This window comes from Choloepus didactylus, chromosome 2 (assembly GCF_015220235.1).
Source record: "Choloepus didactylus isolate mChoDid1 chromosome 2, mChoDid1.pri, whole genome shotgun sequence".
Taxonomy (NCBI): domain Eukaryota; kingdom Metazoa; phylum Chordata; class Mammalia; order Pilosa; family Megalonychidae; genus Choloepus; species Choloepus didactylus.
Genome location: NC_051308.1, coordinates 100535532 through 100554644, shown reverse-complemented (window position 1 = coordinate 100554644; position 19113 = coordinate 100535532). Strand labels below are relative to the sequence as shown.

At 37.3% G+C, this 19113-nt stretch overlaps 1 pseudogene; it reads left to right on the top strand.

The window, feature by feature from the left end:
* The first annotated feature begins 2626 nt into the window (after positions 1–2626).
* LOC119516747 lies at positions 2627–3959 on the top strand (annotated as a pseudogene).
* Positions 3960–19113: the final 15154 nt, after the last annotated feature.

Below are 19113 nucleotides of genomic sequence, written 5' to 3'. Positions count from 1 at the left end.
TTATCTATCCCCTCTGACGCTCAGTTTCTTTGTCTATAAAAAAGGTATACAAATCCTTACGTCATATAGTTGCCATGAGGGTTAAATGAAATAATGCATATAAAATGCTTAGTATAGTGCTTGGCAGATAGACATACCCTTACCATTAAACACTATGTCTGGAAATATTCAGGTACAGTTAGCTAGGCAGAGAACTAGATGCACCCTAAAGTCTCCTCCAAGACTTGGACTTTTGATTGCCTCTTATGGATGAAAGTCCAGCTGAACCCTTACATGTAGCTCTGATCATCCTTCCATTCACATTTATCACATCGGCTTTGAACTGGTCCACAAGATTTCAGATTGGAAATAAAAAGCCCAGATCTTAAACTATATCGCTTGTGCTAACTGCTTCTTTTAAATAAATCTAAATAGTATTAACAAATATAAAATTTAATGTTCACTTTATAGTATAAAATGATCATGGAAAATGTAACATAAAGCACTATTTTTTTTTCATTTTACTTTAAAGAAAATTCCTCATTGAGGAAATTCAAGATACAAGGATCTTTCCAGAGCCATGCCAAGATAATCAGAAAATTGGGCTAGAACTTAGAAAAAAAGTATTTCTAGCTATCAAGTTCTAACAAAAGACACTCCATTTCCAAGACACCTCACTTCCAGTTTCAGAGAGGTGGAATTTGGAGAGCTGTTACTAGCATTCTGTGGGCTATTGTCAATTGTTTGGGTAGTTCACAGAAAGAATGCTGACGTGTACAGGTGTGTGTATATGCCAGGCACTGAAAAGTTGGCAGCCAGACTATTTCACTGTAGAAGAAATCTGGGATCTCTTTGTGAACTGCTGTAGCACAAACCAAGATAAGAGCCCCCTCTCTGCGTCTTCACGCTTGTGTAACCGTCCAGAAAGATCGTGACCATGTGGGGTATCATTAGGCCCAGTTTTCATCCCTGTTGAACCGCAGGGTACGATTCTCAGCAGCTTCACAGGGGTCAGGTTGCTGTTGTTTAAGGGACATTAAATAGGAACAGTTGGGAATACCAGCTCTGCCAGTCAAGCGGGAGAAAGGGTTGGAGTGTGGCCACCTGCCTATTCCCTCTCCCCCTCATCCACATCTCTGAAACTAGTCTCAATTCACTGTAAAGAGATTTTCCTATGTTTTCTTAGCCAATGTGATCCTCACTAGGTAAAACTCAAATTCCAACTGTTATGGGACCAAGCAGCTGTTACTAGGTGGTTTTTGTTACTCTTGACTTTCGAGTCTGTTAACCTTTGCAATGGTGCAGAGTGATGAGGTGATGATTTGGGCCCTTGCACAACATGATGGGGAGGGGGAGAGAGAAATGAAGATTATGCAGAATCCAGTTAATTGCAGTCTTTCTTTCTTTGAGAGAGTTGGTGTTTCCTGCCTACCTCTTGAGTGATTAATAATACTGTGGCTGATTTTTCTTCACCCACAGGCTTATTGTCATCCTTGGTAGAGTCTGACATTTTACACTTTAAGTAAGCACACCCTTAGGCAAAGGGACACCAAAAGACAGATTTCCTTATTAAAAGAAGATGTCACCAAAAGAGCAAGTCAACAAATGTGCCACTGCCAAGAAACAGTCAACAGACAAAGAGGAAAGAGAAAATAAGGTCAGATGAAATGGGAGAGGAGGGGAAGAGTAGAGGATGAAAAGAAGAGAAGGGAGAGATGAAGAACAGAGGAGGCTGTGAAATATGAATAGAGGACAGAAATTAGCAATTCTTGTGTGAGGGATCCAAGATGTTCAGCTGTCTTGCCACCCTCAAATATGGAAACAGGGCTTGATGTTTACCAGTTTTGGGTGAGTGATGGTAGTTCCCTGTCAATTTTACTATCATGACCAGTAAAAGAAAAATAATAAGTAAAACAGTTTTAGGTTGTGTAGATTCAGTTTGCCATTTTTAGGTAGTTAATAGAAAATAATGGCATGTTATAAATTCTCATTAATGTCACTGAGAGCACTGCAGAACACTGAAGTGGAGTCGATGGGAAATTTGATGTGGGGTGTTGGAGACACAGGAAGCAATCAGTGCTTCACAAGAATGACTCACGTTGGTCTTCTTGGATAATCATTTTATTAAAAGGAATCCCTCATGGGATTTGTTAGATCAGGACCCCAAATACCAGTAATATATAACAGAAATGTGTAAATACACACATTGTACCACTGTATTTCATTTATTCATTCAGCCAGTATTTATTGAGCATCTATTATATGTCTAGCACTGTTCTTGGAACCAGAGACAAAGCAGTGAAAAACACAGACAGAAATCCTTTCCCTCAATGAGCTTATATACTAGTAGAGAAGAAAGAAGTTAAACAAGATAAATAAGTGAAATATATTGTATAATAGTTACTGATTAGCACTTAGAAAATTAAGCAAGGAATGTGGCTAGGAAATGTTGGGAGAGATTGTAATTTTTCATAGAGGAGCCAAGGAAACCATCACAGAGAAAGTGGCATTTGAATAAAGACCTGAAAAAACAAGAAAGAAAATCATGTGGACTACTAGTGCAAAAGAGAATGAGATGATAGTGGCAGGCAGCAGGCAGCTGAAGAGGCATTGGAGATATCTGTGACGCAGAGGTGTCTACAAAACTATGAATGATACAAGAACTTTACTCGAAATTAAAGAGTACCCTGATAACGAGATACAGAAAAACCAAGTACTAACTCTGGAAGAATGGCAGGAAAAGTGGGTGAGCTGCAACATGGCATTTCAACAAGAACAAAGACATCAGCTATTAAAGAAGAATTTGGGTACTTTTCTTAATGGCAAGAATGGACTCAGGATATTTTTTCCCCTTTGTGGAAAAGCAGTTGAGATGATATGGTTTGTAGACCTAGGACACAGTGTAGTTGGTGTGGAGATAGTGTGCCAGTTTGGATATATTATGTCCCCCAAAAAGCCTTTTTATTTAATGCAATCTTGGGGGACAGAGTTATAATTATTTTTGATTAGGATATGACCTTTTTTGATTGAATGTTCCCATGGAGTTTTAACCCCACCCATTCACGGTAGGTCTTGATTAGTTTACTGGAGTCCTTCAAAGGGAGCTCTCACAGAGAGCAGAGAGATGAAAATGCCCTGGGATATGCTAAGCCGGACACACAGACGTTAGACACTTGGAAGCCAACAGACATGTTGCTGATGCTTAAAGATGCTTACAGATGCTTGGAGTTGAGGACAGAAAGACGTTTGGAGGTGCTAAGCTAAGGATACACAGGAGCTGAATGAGGAGCTGAAACACAACCTGGGACAAGCAGACATCAGCCACGTGCCTTCCCAGCTGACAGAGGTGCTCCATATGCCATCGGCTGTTCTTCAGTGAAGGTATCCTAATGTTGATGCCTTAGTTTGGACACTTTTATGGCCTCAGGACTTGTAAATTTGTAACCAAATGAACCCCCTTTAAAAAGCCAATCCATTTCTGGTATTTTGCATAACAGCAGCATTAGCAAACCAGAACAGTTAGTGAACTTGGAATTCAAGAAATTTTTACAGAACAGTATCTTTTGCTCAGAAGAATCAATTGCTGAAATTCCTGGAGCCAAAATATTTAAGAGCTCTTCAGGGAACATTTCATTGTACTGTTGCAGCATTTTTTTTTAATCTTTCCAAAGTAAATATTGGCAAATTTGACAGGATTTGGGATAGAGGACCCTTAGTCACTGTTAATCCAAGGATGCTATGTTGATATAATGTTGTCCCTAACAAGCAAAGAGTTCCACTACCTCACATTTGTTGTTTCTTATGATCCAACTAAACATTCAGCCCCACCATTTTATATTCCAGGCACTGAATTTAACAAGTTGTTTGGCACAAAATGCAAAATTAATTGTCTTGAGAAGGTTGATGCTTTTGAAGAATGACATAAAAGTTGGGGAACTGACCACATATTTGAAAAGTCATATCTCTTCACAGGCAAATAAACTCTAGCACATCAATGTATTTTTGAGCAACTGAAAATTATGCTCAGGCATGAACATAAAATGAATGACTAAAACAATCATTTACCAATCACATTACAGATCTTTGTTCAAAAACACATATAACTTTTTAGAGAAAAACACATATTAAATTGTTAAAAGTGACAACCTTTGGAGAAGAGAGTGTAATTAGGGGTAAAAGCAAAACACCTGTCTGTCTTACTTACAGACTGTAAAAAATTTTTACCATCAGCATGTATTACTTGCATAATTAATATATAAAAGAGAAATGTGATGCACATAACAAAGAAATATAAGAGACATAGAAAAATTGACATTGAGTGTAATACTCTAATAAGGTGCAAAGGAAAAAGAAAGAAATCTAAGAAGTTATATAAAATCATAATTTTTACTATGAACACCCCTTAAGCACACCTTTTCACATTTTGTCTCCTCATATAATAATTTTGTATATAAGAGAATCAAGAAACAAATTGAAAAGTTTAGTTAAATGAACTAAATTACATGGAACCAAGTGTTTTTCCTAAACTGTAAAAATTTGACAAATTTTTAAATTAAGTTTTTTCCTGAGTTTGGGAGTTTTTTGTTTTCTCTAGGTTGATGCTGTTTAAATGTTAGTGTTAAGAAGTGCAGTGAATCCAGATTCATGATTTTTCACTACAAAAGTTTAGATTAAAATCTGTTTTTCATTAACACTTGCATTTTATTGAATCAAATATTCCCCTCTATCTGCACTACCTAATAACTAAAAGGTTTAGCTCCTATTAACAGAATGATGTATTTTATTAAAAATAAGTTATTTGTAATAAAAAGAGGGAATGAGAAGTATGAAATTGGAGACAACAAGCAATATAACTCTTCACAAAGTTTTTTCTCAATGGGAAAAAAAGAAAAAGAATTGGAGTGGGGTATCTAAAAAGTGGGGCAAAGCAGAAGATCTGAACATGTAGCCAGAAGTTCTTAAAGCAGCAAGCCCCAAGCACAAGTTGAAATTTACTGTTTTATATTAAAAATTAGTATGTAACTTTTATCCTTGTGTGTACTAATTAGGGTAAGTAACAAGTAACAGTAGCTGCTAAACAAACAATCCCAATATTCCAGTGTATTAGTTTATTTCTTGTTCATGTTACAGTCAATGCAGGTTGGCTCCTTAGTGACTCCACGATCTTCAGGGGGCTTATAATATTCTGCTGAACGATGTGCATGTAGCCAATGGTTGAGAGAAGAGGAAGTGAGCATCAAGGATCTTGTCAAAGATTTTAGAGTTCATGCCTGGAAGTTCTGGAATTACTTCCCTGCACATTTCATTGTCCAGGACTCAGTTATGCAATACCACCTCACTGTAGGGAAGGCTGGAAATGTGACAGAGCTGTGTAACAAAATAGAGGCAGGTATATTTTACAGAGAAAGAATGTTTAAGTTATTTACTCTTGAGCAAAATAGAAGTCCCAGAAAGGTAAGATATGCCAAACTTATCCTTGTCTCATTCCTTCTTGACAAAGTCCACAGAAGGATCACAGTTTAGGAAACAGAGTAAGCTAAACAGCCCATGCTGTTTATCCCTCATGAATTTTCTGGGCGATTATGGGCAAGTTCTCTCATGCTTGTTAGTTTCTCTATAAAACAGAGCTAATAACTGAGAATTTTCTCTTGTATCTATTCATGTGAAAATACACAAGAAGCCTCTTGAGAGAGGTACCATTGCATTGATATTTCACAGAACTTTTGTTCTTTCACTCTTTCTTCTCCAGAATTGACTTTTCAATGATGGCCTCTAAAATTACTAACTTCTCTTTGTGTATTAATGTGCTCTTTTCCAGATTACTGAATATTGCTGGTAATATTTCATTTCCATGGTCTATAAGATTTGTTTTCATTCACAAAGCCTATTCCCTATGGCTCCTTCAAGTCCCATGGAGATGCAACCCCCATAAGATGTCTCTCCTTCTGACTGATTAACTGTGCTCATATCACTATGCATTGGATAGTTGACTCTGAAATACTTAAGGCTAAGTAGTGATAGTAAATTGACTTTGAAACCTTCAAAATGAAAAAGTCATTTAAGGAAACAACCAAATCCTAAAAATAAGTGAATTCTCAAGGTGGGACTTTTGGAAGGTTATATAGGCTATCTGCTTACCATAAATTTAATTTAAACAAAATTAGAATTTAAACAAAAATTGGAGATGTTTTCCTCCTCACCCTCATTTTTCAAGCTTGTCAGTTGTCACAATGGTGGCTATAGATGTTAAAAAGCAAAAGGATAGGGAATGTGGGACTCTTGATAGTCCCTGTGATGGTTAGGTTCATGTGTCTACTTGGCCGGGTGATGGTACCGAGGTGTCTGGTCAAGCAAGCACTGGCCTAACCGTTGCTGTGAGGATGTTTGTGGCTGCTTGATAAACCAGAAGGCTGGTTTGCTAAATCATCAGTCAATTGACTGCAGCTGTACTGATGATGTCAGTGAAGCACATGTCTTCCATAATGAGAGAATGCAGTCAGCTGGATTTAATCCAATCAGCTGAAGACTTTAAGTAAGACAGATAGAGGAACTTCACTACTTCTTTGACTGACCAGTGAAGCGTTTCCTGAGGATATCATCAAAGTTGCCAGTTCGTTTCCTGAGAAGTTCATCAAACACATTTGTTGAAGTTGTCAGTTTGCTGCCTGAGGAGATCATCGAACATCTTCATTGGAGTTGCCAGTTTGGTGCCTGCCCTAGGGAATTTGAATTCATGCACACCCACAGTTGCGTTAGACACTTTTATAAATCTTGTATTTATAGATATCTCTTGTTGATTCTGTTTCCCTAGAGAACCATGACTAATACAGTCCCCTTCTACTGCTTATTTTCTCTTCAACATTTACTGCATCAAAATGCACATTTTTCTTTTACTCTTCCATTTTCCTTCCCTTCTTTTGAAGGCAAAAGTGTACCTGGGGCTGATGCTGTGGTTTGAAGAGGCAACAGCAGCCCTGGAAACTGAGGAGCAGTGGGGAAAGGGAAATCATGGTGGAACTTAAGGCCAAGGAGGCAGCTATCATGATGGAAAGATTGGTGTCCTATAGGGGAGCTCTGCAGGTTGAAAGGAAAAGACAGGAGAGACATGATTTGAAGAGAGTGTCAAAATGAAGATTATCATGAAGAGTAATTAAGAGAGTAAAAAGAGAGACAAAAATAAGATGTGGTATATAAAAAACAAATGATAAAATGGTTGAAATAAGTAGTGCCTTTATAGTAATAACTTTGAATGTTAATGGATTAAACTCCCCAATCAAAAGACCCAGAGTGGCAGAATAGATTTTTTTTTAAAAAAAAAGTATGATTCATCTATATGCTGTCTGCAATTGACTCACCTCAGACCCAAAGACACAAATAGGTTGAAATGAAAAGCTGGAAAAGATATTCCACACAAACAGCAACCAAAAAAAAGCCGTGGTATCTATACAAATATCTGACAACATAGACTTTAAATGCAAAACTACTATAAGAGATGAAAAAAGACACTATATATTAATAACAGGGGCAATATACCAAGAAGAAATAACAATCATAAATAATTATGCACCTAACCAGGGTGCCCCAGAATAAATGAGGCAAACATTGACAAAACTGAAGGAAGAAATAGAGATCTCTACAATAATAGCTGGAGATTTCAATACACCACTCTCATCAACAGATAGAATATCTAGATGGAGGATCAATACGGAAACAGAGAATTTGAATAATGTGGTAAATGAACTAAACCTAACAGACATACACAGAACATTGCACCTCAGAGCAGCAGGATATACATTGTTCTCTAGTGCCCATAGATTGTTCTCCACAATAGCCCACACATAGGTCCCAAAACAAGTTCTAACAAATTTTAAAAGATTGAAATTATACAAAGCATTTTCTCTGAGACCATAATGGAAGGAAGATGGAAATCAATAACAGACTCAGAACTGGAAGAATCACAAACATATGGAAGTTAAACACACACTGTTAAACAATCAGTGGGTCAAAAAAGAAATTGCAAGAGAATTTAGTAAATATCTTGAGACAAATGAAAACAAGAATACAACAAATCAAAGCTTATGGGATGCAATGAAGGAAATATTGAGAGGGAAATTTATAGCCCTAACATCTACATTAAAAAAGAAGAACTAAAATCAAAGACTTGCAAACCTGCAAACCTGGGGGAACCAGAAAAAAGCAGCAAACTAATCCCAAAGCAAGGAGAAGGAAAGAAATAACAACAATTAAAGCAAAAGTAAAATTTTTAAAATGAGAGCATTAACAAAACCAAAAGCTGGTTCTTTGAGAAGGTCAATAAAATTGATGAACTTTTAACTAGACCTACAAAGAAAAAGAAAGAGACAATCTAGATGAAATGGACAAATTACTAGAAACACACAAACAACCTACACTGACTCTAGAAGAAATAGATGATCTCAGCAGACCAACTACAAGTAGAGATTGAATTAGTCATTAAAAACCTCCCAACAAAGAACAGTCCAGGACCAGATGGCCTCACAGGGAAACTCTACCAATCATTCCAAGAAGAATTAATACCAATCCTGCTCAAACTCTTCCAAAATATCAAAGAGAACAGAATGCTACCTAACACTTTCTGTGAAGCTAACACCACTTTAATACCAAAGCCAAACAAAGATACTACAAGAAAAGAAAATTACAGATCAATTTCTTTAATGAATATAGAGGCAAAAATTCTCAACAAAATTTTAACAAATTGAATCCAACAGCATGTTAAAAGATTTATGCACCAAGATCAAGTAGGTTTTATCCCAGGTATGCATATTTGAGTAATATGGTAAATAATATGATATGTTTAAAAACAAAAATAAATCAATTAATGTAATACACCACATTAACAAATTGAAGGGGAAAAACTACATGATCATCTTGATTGGTGCAGAAAAGTTATTTGACAAAATCCAACATCCTTTCTTGATAAAAACACTTCTAAATATAGGAATAGAAGGAAACACTCTCAACATAATAAAGGGCATATATGAAAAATCCACAACTAACATCTTACTCAAAGGTGAAAGACTGAAAGCTTTACTTCTAAGATTTGGAAGAAGACAAAGATTCCTGCTGTCACCAGTGTTATTCAATATTGTGCTAGAAGTTCTAGCTAAAGCATTTAGATAAGAAAAATAAATAAAAGGCATCCAAATTGAAAAGGAAGAAGTAAAATTTTCACTACTTGCAGTTGACATGGTCTTATATAGAGAAAGTCCCAAAAAGTCTAGAACAAAAAGCTACTAGAGCTAATGAACAAGTTCAGCAAATTGGCAGGATACAAGATCAACATGCAAAAGTCAATAGTGTTTCTATACACTGGTAATAAGGAATCTTAGGCAGAAATCAAGGAAAACATTCCATTTACTACAATAGCAAATAAAATAATCAAATAACTAGGAATCAATTAAACCAAGGATGTAAAGGACTTGTACACACAAAACTACAAACATTGTTTAAAGAAATCAAAAAAGACCTAAATAAATGGAAGGAGATTCCATGTTCATGGATTGGAAGACTAAATACCATTAAGATACCAATTATACCCAAATTGATTTACAGATTCAATACAATCCCAATCAAAATTCCAACAGCCTACTTTGCAGAAATGGAAAAGCCAATTACCAAATTTATATGGAAGGGTAAGTGGCCCCGAATGGCAAAAAAAAGATCTTGAAAAAGAATTATGAAGTTGGAGGACTCACACTTCATGACTTAAAGCATATTACAAAGTTACAGTGGTCAATACATCATGGGACTGGCATAAAGATGTATATGTTGGCCAAGGGAATCAAATTGAGAGTTCAGAAATAGACCTTCACATCTATGGCCAATTGATATTTGACAAGCCTGCCAAGTCCACTCAACTGGGATAAAATTGTCTTCAACAAACAGTGCTGGAAGAACTGGATACACATAAGCAAAAGAATGAAAGAGGACCTCTTTCTCACATCTTATACAAAAATTAACTCAAAATGGATCGAAGACCTAAAATACAAGAGCCAGTACCATAAAACTCCTAGAAGAAAAAGTAGGGGAGCATCTCAAGATTTTGAAGTAGGCAATGGTTTCCTAGACTTTACACCCAAAGCACAAGCAATGAAAAACATATAGATAAATAGGACCTCCTCAAAGTTAAAAACTTTGGTGCTTTAAAGGACTTTGTCAAGAAAGTGAAAAGGCAGCCTACTCAATGGGAGAAAATACTTGGAAACCCCATGTTTGATAAGAGCTTAATATCCAGAATATATAAAGAAATCTTATAACTCAACAATAAAAAGACAAAACCCAATGAAAAAAAATGGGCAAAAGACTTGAATAGATATTTTTCCGAAGGAGAAATACATATGGCTAAAAAACACATGAAAAGATGCTCAACATCACTGACTATTAGGGAAATGCAAATCAAAACCACAATAAGATGCCATTTCACACCTACTAGAATGGCCACTATAAAACAAACAGAAAACTACAAGTCTTGGAAAGATGTGAAGAAACAGAAACACTCATTCACTGCTGGTGGGAATGTAAAATGGTGCAGCAGCTGTGGATGACAATGCAGTGGTTCCTCGGGAAGCTAAGTATAAAATTGCCATATGATCCTGCAATCTTGCTACAAGAATCGAAAGCAGGGACTCAGACATTTGCACACCAATGTTCGTAGCAGCATTATTCACAATTGCCAAAAGATGGAAGCAACCCAAGTGCCCACCAACATATATAACACCATGTATATATTATTATTCATTTGTAAGAAGGAATGAAGTCCTGATGCATGCACAACATGGATGATCCTTGAGGACATTATGTTGAGTGAAATAAGCCAGACAGAAAAGGACAAATATTGTATGATCTCACTTATATGAACAAATTATAATAAGCAAATTCATAGAGTTAGAATCTAGAATACAGGTTACTGGGAGACAGAATATAGGTAGAGAATGGGGAGCTAATGCTTAATTTGTGCAGAATTTCTAATTAGGTTGATCACAAATGTTTGTAAATGGATACTGGTGATGGTAGCACATTATTTTGGGTGTAATAGTGCTGAATTATGCATGTGAATGTGGTTCAAAGGAGAAGTTTTAGGTCATGTATGTTACTAGAAAGAAAGTTAGAGGTTAAAACATGGGACTGTGTAACATAGTGAATCCTGTTGTGGATGGTGATGGTGGTTAATAGAAAAAATATAAGAATCTTCTTTCATGAATTATGACAAATGTATATCACTATTACAAGGTGTTAATAATAGCGTGGTATAAAAATATACCTAATGCAAATTATGGACAATAGTTAACAGTAATATGTTAATATTCTCTCATCAAATGTAACAAGGTGCCACACCATTGCAAAATTTCAACAATAGGGGTGTATATGGGAACATTGTGTTTTTTTACATGACTTTCAAGCAAGCCTAAAACTTCTATAATTTAAAAAAACAATAATTATAAAAAACCTTATGCTATGTGAAAAGACAAAAAGTACTATGTATGGTATGATTCCATTTGTATAAAATGTAAATATAAACAAATCTATAGAGACAGATTAGTGGTTATATAGGGCTGGGGAAAGAGAGAGATTAAGCAGTGATTTCTAAGTGGTATGGAGTTTTTCTCTTTGGAGTAATATAAATGTTCTAAAATTGATTGTAGTGATGAATGCACAACTCTGTGATTATACTAAAAGCCACTGACTGTACACTTTGAGTAGATTATATGGTATATGCATATATCTCAATAAAACTGCTTTAAAAAAATCTGAAGCCATCCCCAGATATACTAATTCCGCTTCTGATTTTTCTTGCAGCTGGAGAGTTGCCTTTTGTTTTGTTTTGTTTTGTTTCAGCTGGCAGGTTTTGATCACTCTCCATGTAACCTATTGAAATGATTAGAGGGTTGATCTCATTCACTTGTTCAAAAGGTAAAGCACAGAGCAGGCTATCTATTTAGAGATTTTTACCAGGTGAATGTGGCCAGAGAGTATCGGAAGCTGTTAGACAGATGCCTGCAGACAGTGGCTTTGTTTTGCATAGGATGAATGCCTCGGGCTGTGTCTATTTTTCCTATGTTGCTGACAAAGGTATTTTGCTCCACTTTATGGAGTATGAGTATCATATACTTAATAGCAGTTAGTGATGTCAGTGCTCTTTGGTATAGTAAATCTCCAGTGTGAGATAATCTTAGTTAATGATCAGCACAGAGCAGAGAGAGGTCATTTTTTTTAACGTTGCCATAAAGGCTGCATTTACCATGATAGAGTTGGAAGGAGGCAATCCCATTAACCTTTGTATTGTATTGATAAAATTATATACCCTCCTAAATATCAAGGGTGGTGATGCTTCTGCAAGTCTTTGCCTTTTTAACTGTTCTCCACTAACATCTTGATTGGCCCAGGGCCATAGGATTTGGCCTCAGGAAATCTAGGTTTGAGCCCAATCTTGGACATTTATATAAAAATGTGACTTCAGGCAATTGTTAGCCTCTTAAAGGTGTTTTTCTTTAATCTGTATTTTTCTCTTCTTTCCAAATGTAGTATATGTGAGTGCATGCATGTTTTATACAATTTTTACAATTTTCCAGTACAACCTTTAATAAAGAACAAAAAGGATCACTTAAAGTGTGTGTATGGAAGTGGGTTCCAATAATCCTCTATTCACTTGTCTCATATAACTGGTAAATGAATTGATAAGAAAAAGAATATGAAAACACTTCACGAATGTGAGCTAATATTATTATCACTCTATGTATGACAGGCTGAAGTTCTTTTCTTTGAAGTCTTAAAGTCATTGTGTGTGGATGTTATAGGGCAAACTGAGAGGTAAAGCAGGAGGGATAGCACTGCTCCCTTTTGCCATCTGTAGGCTAATTCAAGATAATGTAGAGGAATGACAAAGAAGTTTTCCCCGGGCATGTGAAGAGATGTAAAGGAAGTGGCAGCTTGGCTCCCCCTGCAAGGTACACTGCACAATGGGCAATGCCATTTGACTGTCACCTCGTAAACAAGAAGTGGCTGCCCCATTGACTTATCCAGAGGTGCTGTGGGTCTGGTAGACCATCTCTGGATCATAAGATGTGGAAGAAGATCTTAGTCTGAATCCTCAGGCCGATCTCCAATCAAAGTCTAGGAAAATTTTCACATGGTGCAAAGGATATTAATGCAAAGTTATACTTTGAGAACTTTAAAGGTTACAATGCCTACTGAAAAGAAATATAAAGGAGAATTAGCAGAAACCCTGCTTCTTAAGTGGTATGCCTGTAAAATGTCTCAAAGATGGCAATGCGTTTGAAGGCTTTATTGGTCTAAGTTAATTCTCCCTTTTTGTAACTAAAAGAGGACGGTGACAATAGTGCTATATCCTAGGTCACATTCTCCACCATCAGAATTAAATATTCCTGTGAATTAATTAATGTTGGGGTAATTTTAGCTATATTTAACCCATTTTCAAGTCTCATTTCAAGCCCTATTACTTCACCCTCAGTTTCTCGGTGATATCCTGCTTCTCTCTTATAATTCTTATGATCTGAAACACACAAGTTAGTGTACATTCTAAACTGCCTCTTACTATTCATTCTGTCTCCAAATACGGTATAAATTCTTTGAGGATATGGATTCTCTTTCATACCTCTTTTATTATCCTACCAGAGCCCCAAGCACAATTCTGAAAATAATGCTTAATAAATATGTGTTGATTAATGAATATTTCTTGAATTGCCTTTAAGGCACCATTCACACTTTCTTTCACCTTAGGGTGAGTACAATTTTTATGCCTCGAGTAATGTGCCACGGTCCTCTTACCCCCTTTACCTTTTTTTTTTAATCTGAAAAATGAATCCTGCAGAAAAGAGTCTCTGAAAATATGGCAACATTCAAAAATGAACATTTCTTTTTTCCAGGGAAATGTCCTCTCAATTATTAGACATGCAGGTAATTTTATAGAGTTGTCATCAAGACAGAGTCGTCACCTCAATTATCTGCTCAAACTCAAAGTAGAGTTTCATATCTCTGCTTTGAAGCAGAACTAACAGGAGCATCTACCAAAACTGAAACAAGAAGGTCACTCGGTGTGTCACTCTCAGTTGCTCTGGGTTCCCTCTGTCTGTGAATTCTTTTATATGACTCCAGTGATCCAATTAACACCCACCCTGAATGGGCGGGGTAACACCTCCACGGAAATTATCCAATCAATCAGTGTTCTACACTGAGAACACTTTGCAACTTAACTTTGTTCTTTAGCCTTCCTGGTTCTCCCATCCCTAAGTTTATAACACACAACTGGAGGTGGGGAAAATCTGGGTGCCTGTTAGGACCACTTCTGCATGCTTTCAGCAGGGGCTGGCAGATTCCATCTGAATAATACCCTCCTGGTTCTGTTAATTGATCACTGGCTGTGTTCAGATCAGAACTAGTCAAGGACTAAGCTGTTTCACAGCTAAGGTCAAGAAGTGGGGAGCAAAGAACATTGGCCAATTAGGGAAGGGAAGCCAAGGATAAGTTCATAAAGAGAAAACAGAAGGAGCAGTCACATGGTTTCTCTTTACTTTTGCAAGATACTCTTAGATAGTAAAATGATCAACCAAATTATGGTTGGACACTATGGCAAGGGATGCTGCTCTGGTTTGCTAATGCTGCCATTAAGCAAAACACTGGAAATGGATTGACTTTTATAAAGGGGATTTATCTGGTTACAAAGTTACAGTCTGAAAGCCATAAAGTGTCCAAGGTAAGGCATCAACAATTGGGTACCTTCACTGAAGGATGGCCATTGGCATCCAAAACACCTCTGTTAGCTTGGAAGGCACGTGGCTGGTGTCTGCTTGCTCCCAGTTGGCATTTCAAAATGGTGCTCTCCAAAATGTTGCTCTTTGGGTGTTTTGTCCTCTCTTAGCTGCAGCTGCTTTTCAAAATGTCACTCTCAGTTGCTCTGGGTTCCCTCTGTCTGTGAATTCTTTTATATGACTCCAGTGATCCAATTAACACCCACCCTGAATGGGTGGGGTAACACCTCCACAGAAATTATCCAATCAAATGTTTCACTCACAGTTGATGGAGTCACATCTCCATGGAAACACTCAATCAAAGAATTCCAATCTAATCAACACTAATACATCTGCCCACACAAGATTGCATCAAAGAACATGGAGTTTTGGGGGACACAGTACATCAAAAGCAGCACAGATGCTTTTCTGGAAGATAAGTATTTAATTCCCTTTCCTTAGGAACTGACAAGCTGATCATCAGACAAAAAAAAGTTTCCAGGGCTACAGGGCTTTCATAGAAGATGTTTGAGAGAAAGAGGAGTGAGTATTTCCCTACTTTACTGTGAGGAACTGCTTAAAGGAACTAGAGCACAAAGAAGCTTATGGTATTCTTTAGGATAACATGTCTTATCCTAAAGAAAGAGAGAGGGATGTTCACATTTGATACTTTGGTATAAAAGTCTCAATTTTCTATGCTACACCAGATCAACATCTTTTGTAGAATATTTTGTGGATGGCAAGAAAGCAAATAAAAGGACCCTCCTCTCTAAGGACTTTCGGTGAAAAAAAGCAGAAGATGGCAGATCAGAAGCAGTTCATGTGTCAAAGCTTCCTTTATCTATCAAAATTCCCCACACAGGTAATAATATCAACCAAATTAACAGCTAGGGCATCCTCACAAAGACTTCCTCAAAATAATTAAACTACCTGCCACTTGGCAGGCAGAAGACTGCAGTCAGACCTCAGCAGGTATAAAAGGTAAAATGTATCCTTTTAGCACTTTTATAGATACAGCTACCAGGAATAAGCTCAGGGTTTCCACATTTGGAGGAAGGCAAGACATTCACATTCAACTATGCATTTCCTCCCCCTTGCTAGCATTATACTACTTTCCTCTTCTATAAAAAAAAGAAAGCACAGTTTTACTGGAGATTTCTTCTTGGATCCTTCTGAACTTCTTGGGTTCTACTGTGACTCCAATTATTGGTTGACTAAAAATACTCTAAAGCCTTGCAGTGGCCAGTGTTATTGACCAAAGTACAAAATGAGGCTCTCCCATACTAGAAGCATGGAAGTTTTAGTGTTGCTTCCCTGAGTTCTGTCAGGAACAGCAAAAATGAGATATGGTCACAAAGATAGGCATGTCATTGAACAATCAGAGCATGGCAATGATGAGGCTCAGGTAAGTACCTAATGTGGGGGATGTCACTGCACATTAGCCACAACTCAGGTTTATATATGTTCTAGGGGCTCCCTTTCAGCGTGAGGAACACACTAGTTACATTTAAGATGAAGGTAAACACGGTGCTGATGAAGTTGGGTGAATTCAGTGTGGCATTGATTGATGACATCGCAGTATACAGCCAGACACAAGAAGACTACGTGGAGCATGTAAAACAAGGATTTGGGTAGCTTTTACAAACAAGCCTGACAGTGGGGCCAAGGCATGTCAGCCTGGCATGCTGAGGTGACATATTTAGGACACAAAGAAGGGAAGCGGACAGCCACCACTCTGTTTGACGGTGGCCTGCTCTATTTCTCAATGGGCCATTTCATGAGGAGATGGTAGACAAAGATTATTAAGAATTATCCACTATAAATTAGAGGCTTATAATTGCTCCATTCAAATGCTATTTTAGCAGTCCAAGGAGGTCACCCAAGAAGGTGACAGGGCAATACAATTTAAGTAGATTTCCTTTAACTTTAAGAGGTACTTTCCTGGAGTTATGGAATTGAAAAACATACTTCACAATTATATTACCCTGCTTCCACGAGAGCAGCATCCAAAACTCTTTCAGTTGGTAATTGCCTACTGTATGTATTTAGATCTCCAACGAGGAAAAGTCCAGGAGGATGAGCCTACACTCAAGAGAACCCTGTGGTGAATGTCAGAGAAGCTGTACTTTCTCCCTTCTTACTTCTAGGCTGTTTTCCATAAAAAGTCTTAACTTTAGAGTCAGAATGGGGTCAGCAACCCAGCAGCCCAGAATTCATCTCCAGTTCAAATGAAATTAGCCAGTTTTATAAATATTTTTCTGGCACAGTTTGTACTGCAAGTCTCTTTGTTCTCCTAGAGGGAAAGGATGACCTCACATCTTCTCATTATTCTTTCCTACCCTTAAGGTATTTCTTGTCATCTATTATCATATAAGTCCCATGTTGTTAGCTACCCTTGATGTGCACATCTTATTGCCCCACACACATTATGAAATCCTTGAGGCAAAACCTGATTCTTCCACTTCTTGGAACCTGCTATAGCATGCAGCACGGTGTCATGCATATAGTATGTATCAATAAGGGTTTGTTGATTTATTGAGCCAAGGACAGCTGTGTTCAGTTCTTCTGTTAAGAATTTGTCTTTATATATTTCTATCTTAGCATGTCAAGTAGTATTACAAGTTGCTGTGCCTGCCAGAATCTCTCAGTCATACAAAAGGCAGGATAATGTAATGGTTAAAAGAATTCATTGGCTGTAGAGAAAACACACCTGGATTTAAATTCCAGTTCTGTCACTTCCTAGATATGCGATCTAATCCTCTCTGAACCTCAGTCTACTTAGCTATAAAATGTATACAATAGAAACTATCCCATAGGATAATTGTGAGGATTAAGTGAAATAACTGTTGTACAGTGCTGGGCACATGATAGACCCTCAATAAATGGTATATAGTATTATGTGGCTTTGTATTACTTGCTTTAACATCCTTTGCTCCAACATTATTCAGGTTAGTGGACACGTTGTTTCATTTTCTTTTAGCACAGCATTATGATATCTACAGTTATGCAACTGTGATTTTATTGGGCCTGCTTCTCCTTTTGTGCAAAAGGCATATGAGATCACTTACATAGACTTGTGTGGGGCAAAGGTGGTGTAAACCGGATACAAGTGCTGATTTGTGACTGGTTATGACACCTTGCCTCAGGCAATCCCTCGAAGCTGAATTTGCAGGCTTTTTTGCTCAATCGGAGAAATATACTACAGGTGACAAGTCAATTAAAACTCAGCCATCTCCAGGAAAACAACCTCATGAAATATGCAATGCAACGAAACAAAAAAATTGAATCATAAAGTTTAATGTTGACTTTGTTCAATGTACTTAGCTTAAAATCTAGGTGTTTACTCTTAGTGGTTTCATTTCATGGATTCTGATTTCTGCCTGAAATGGCTTTTTATCAACTTTGTAATTATGAAACATTCATAACTACAGACATACAATATTTCTCTTTGGCAAGAAGTTTGAGCCAGTGTCTAGGCCCTGAAGGCTGATGTGCAACAATTTATAAGATTTAAGTATCTCAAAGGCTCAAGTCTGAGCAAAACGTGTTTTTATTTCCCTCTTCTCTAGCACTCTCAGATTACCAGGAATCAGAGAAGCATGCATGTAATTTTCTAATGGATTCCAATGTCCATGTGGTCCATCCCCCAGTCTGCTCTTGAGCCTCTAGGCTAAGTGCTCTAGAAAGATACCCAAGGAAAGAAGTTTGGCTACTGGATGCGGTGGAAAGAACACTGGACACGGAGGCAGGGAACTTGATTTTGGATCCGTGTGTGTTCCCTCATTATCAGTGGTCCTTTAGAACATCACCAGGCCTCTAGGTCTCAGCTGCAAAATGAGAATTCTGGACTAGATGATCACTAAGGTCCTATGGATTCTAAAATTCCATGACCTAGCAACATTCTTCATACACTTTCCAACAATCTTACAAAGAAAACATCTTCCCTCTACTTCATTCACAGCTTCATCTTTATTTATTCCACAGCTGCTCCCACCAGCCTCCTTCACACTGCAGTGGAACACAGGTAACTGTGTCATGGGAAAAAGAAATCCCACCTCATGATCTTTCTCTCTATAACTCCATGATAGCAAGAAGTACATCAGATTGTATAGCAGTGTTTAGCAGAAACCATAATTGATGGGACATAGAGCTATGTGTAAGTTTCAGCATTGTTATAACTCTTGATAAAACCTTCTGGTTTTATACATAAGGTTCCAGTGTTTCAATAGTATTTTCTGGGGATTTGGGTAAGGCTTCTTTGAGTTTCAAGAAAGAAAGATCCATTCAGCTGCCTCCAGAAATGGTTGCTTAGATGTTTTTTCTTTTTATGCAAAGATACAGGAACCTTACA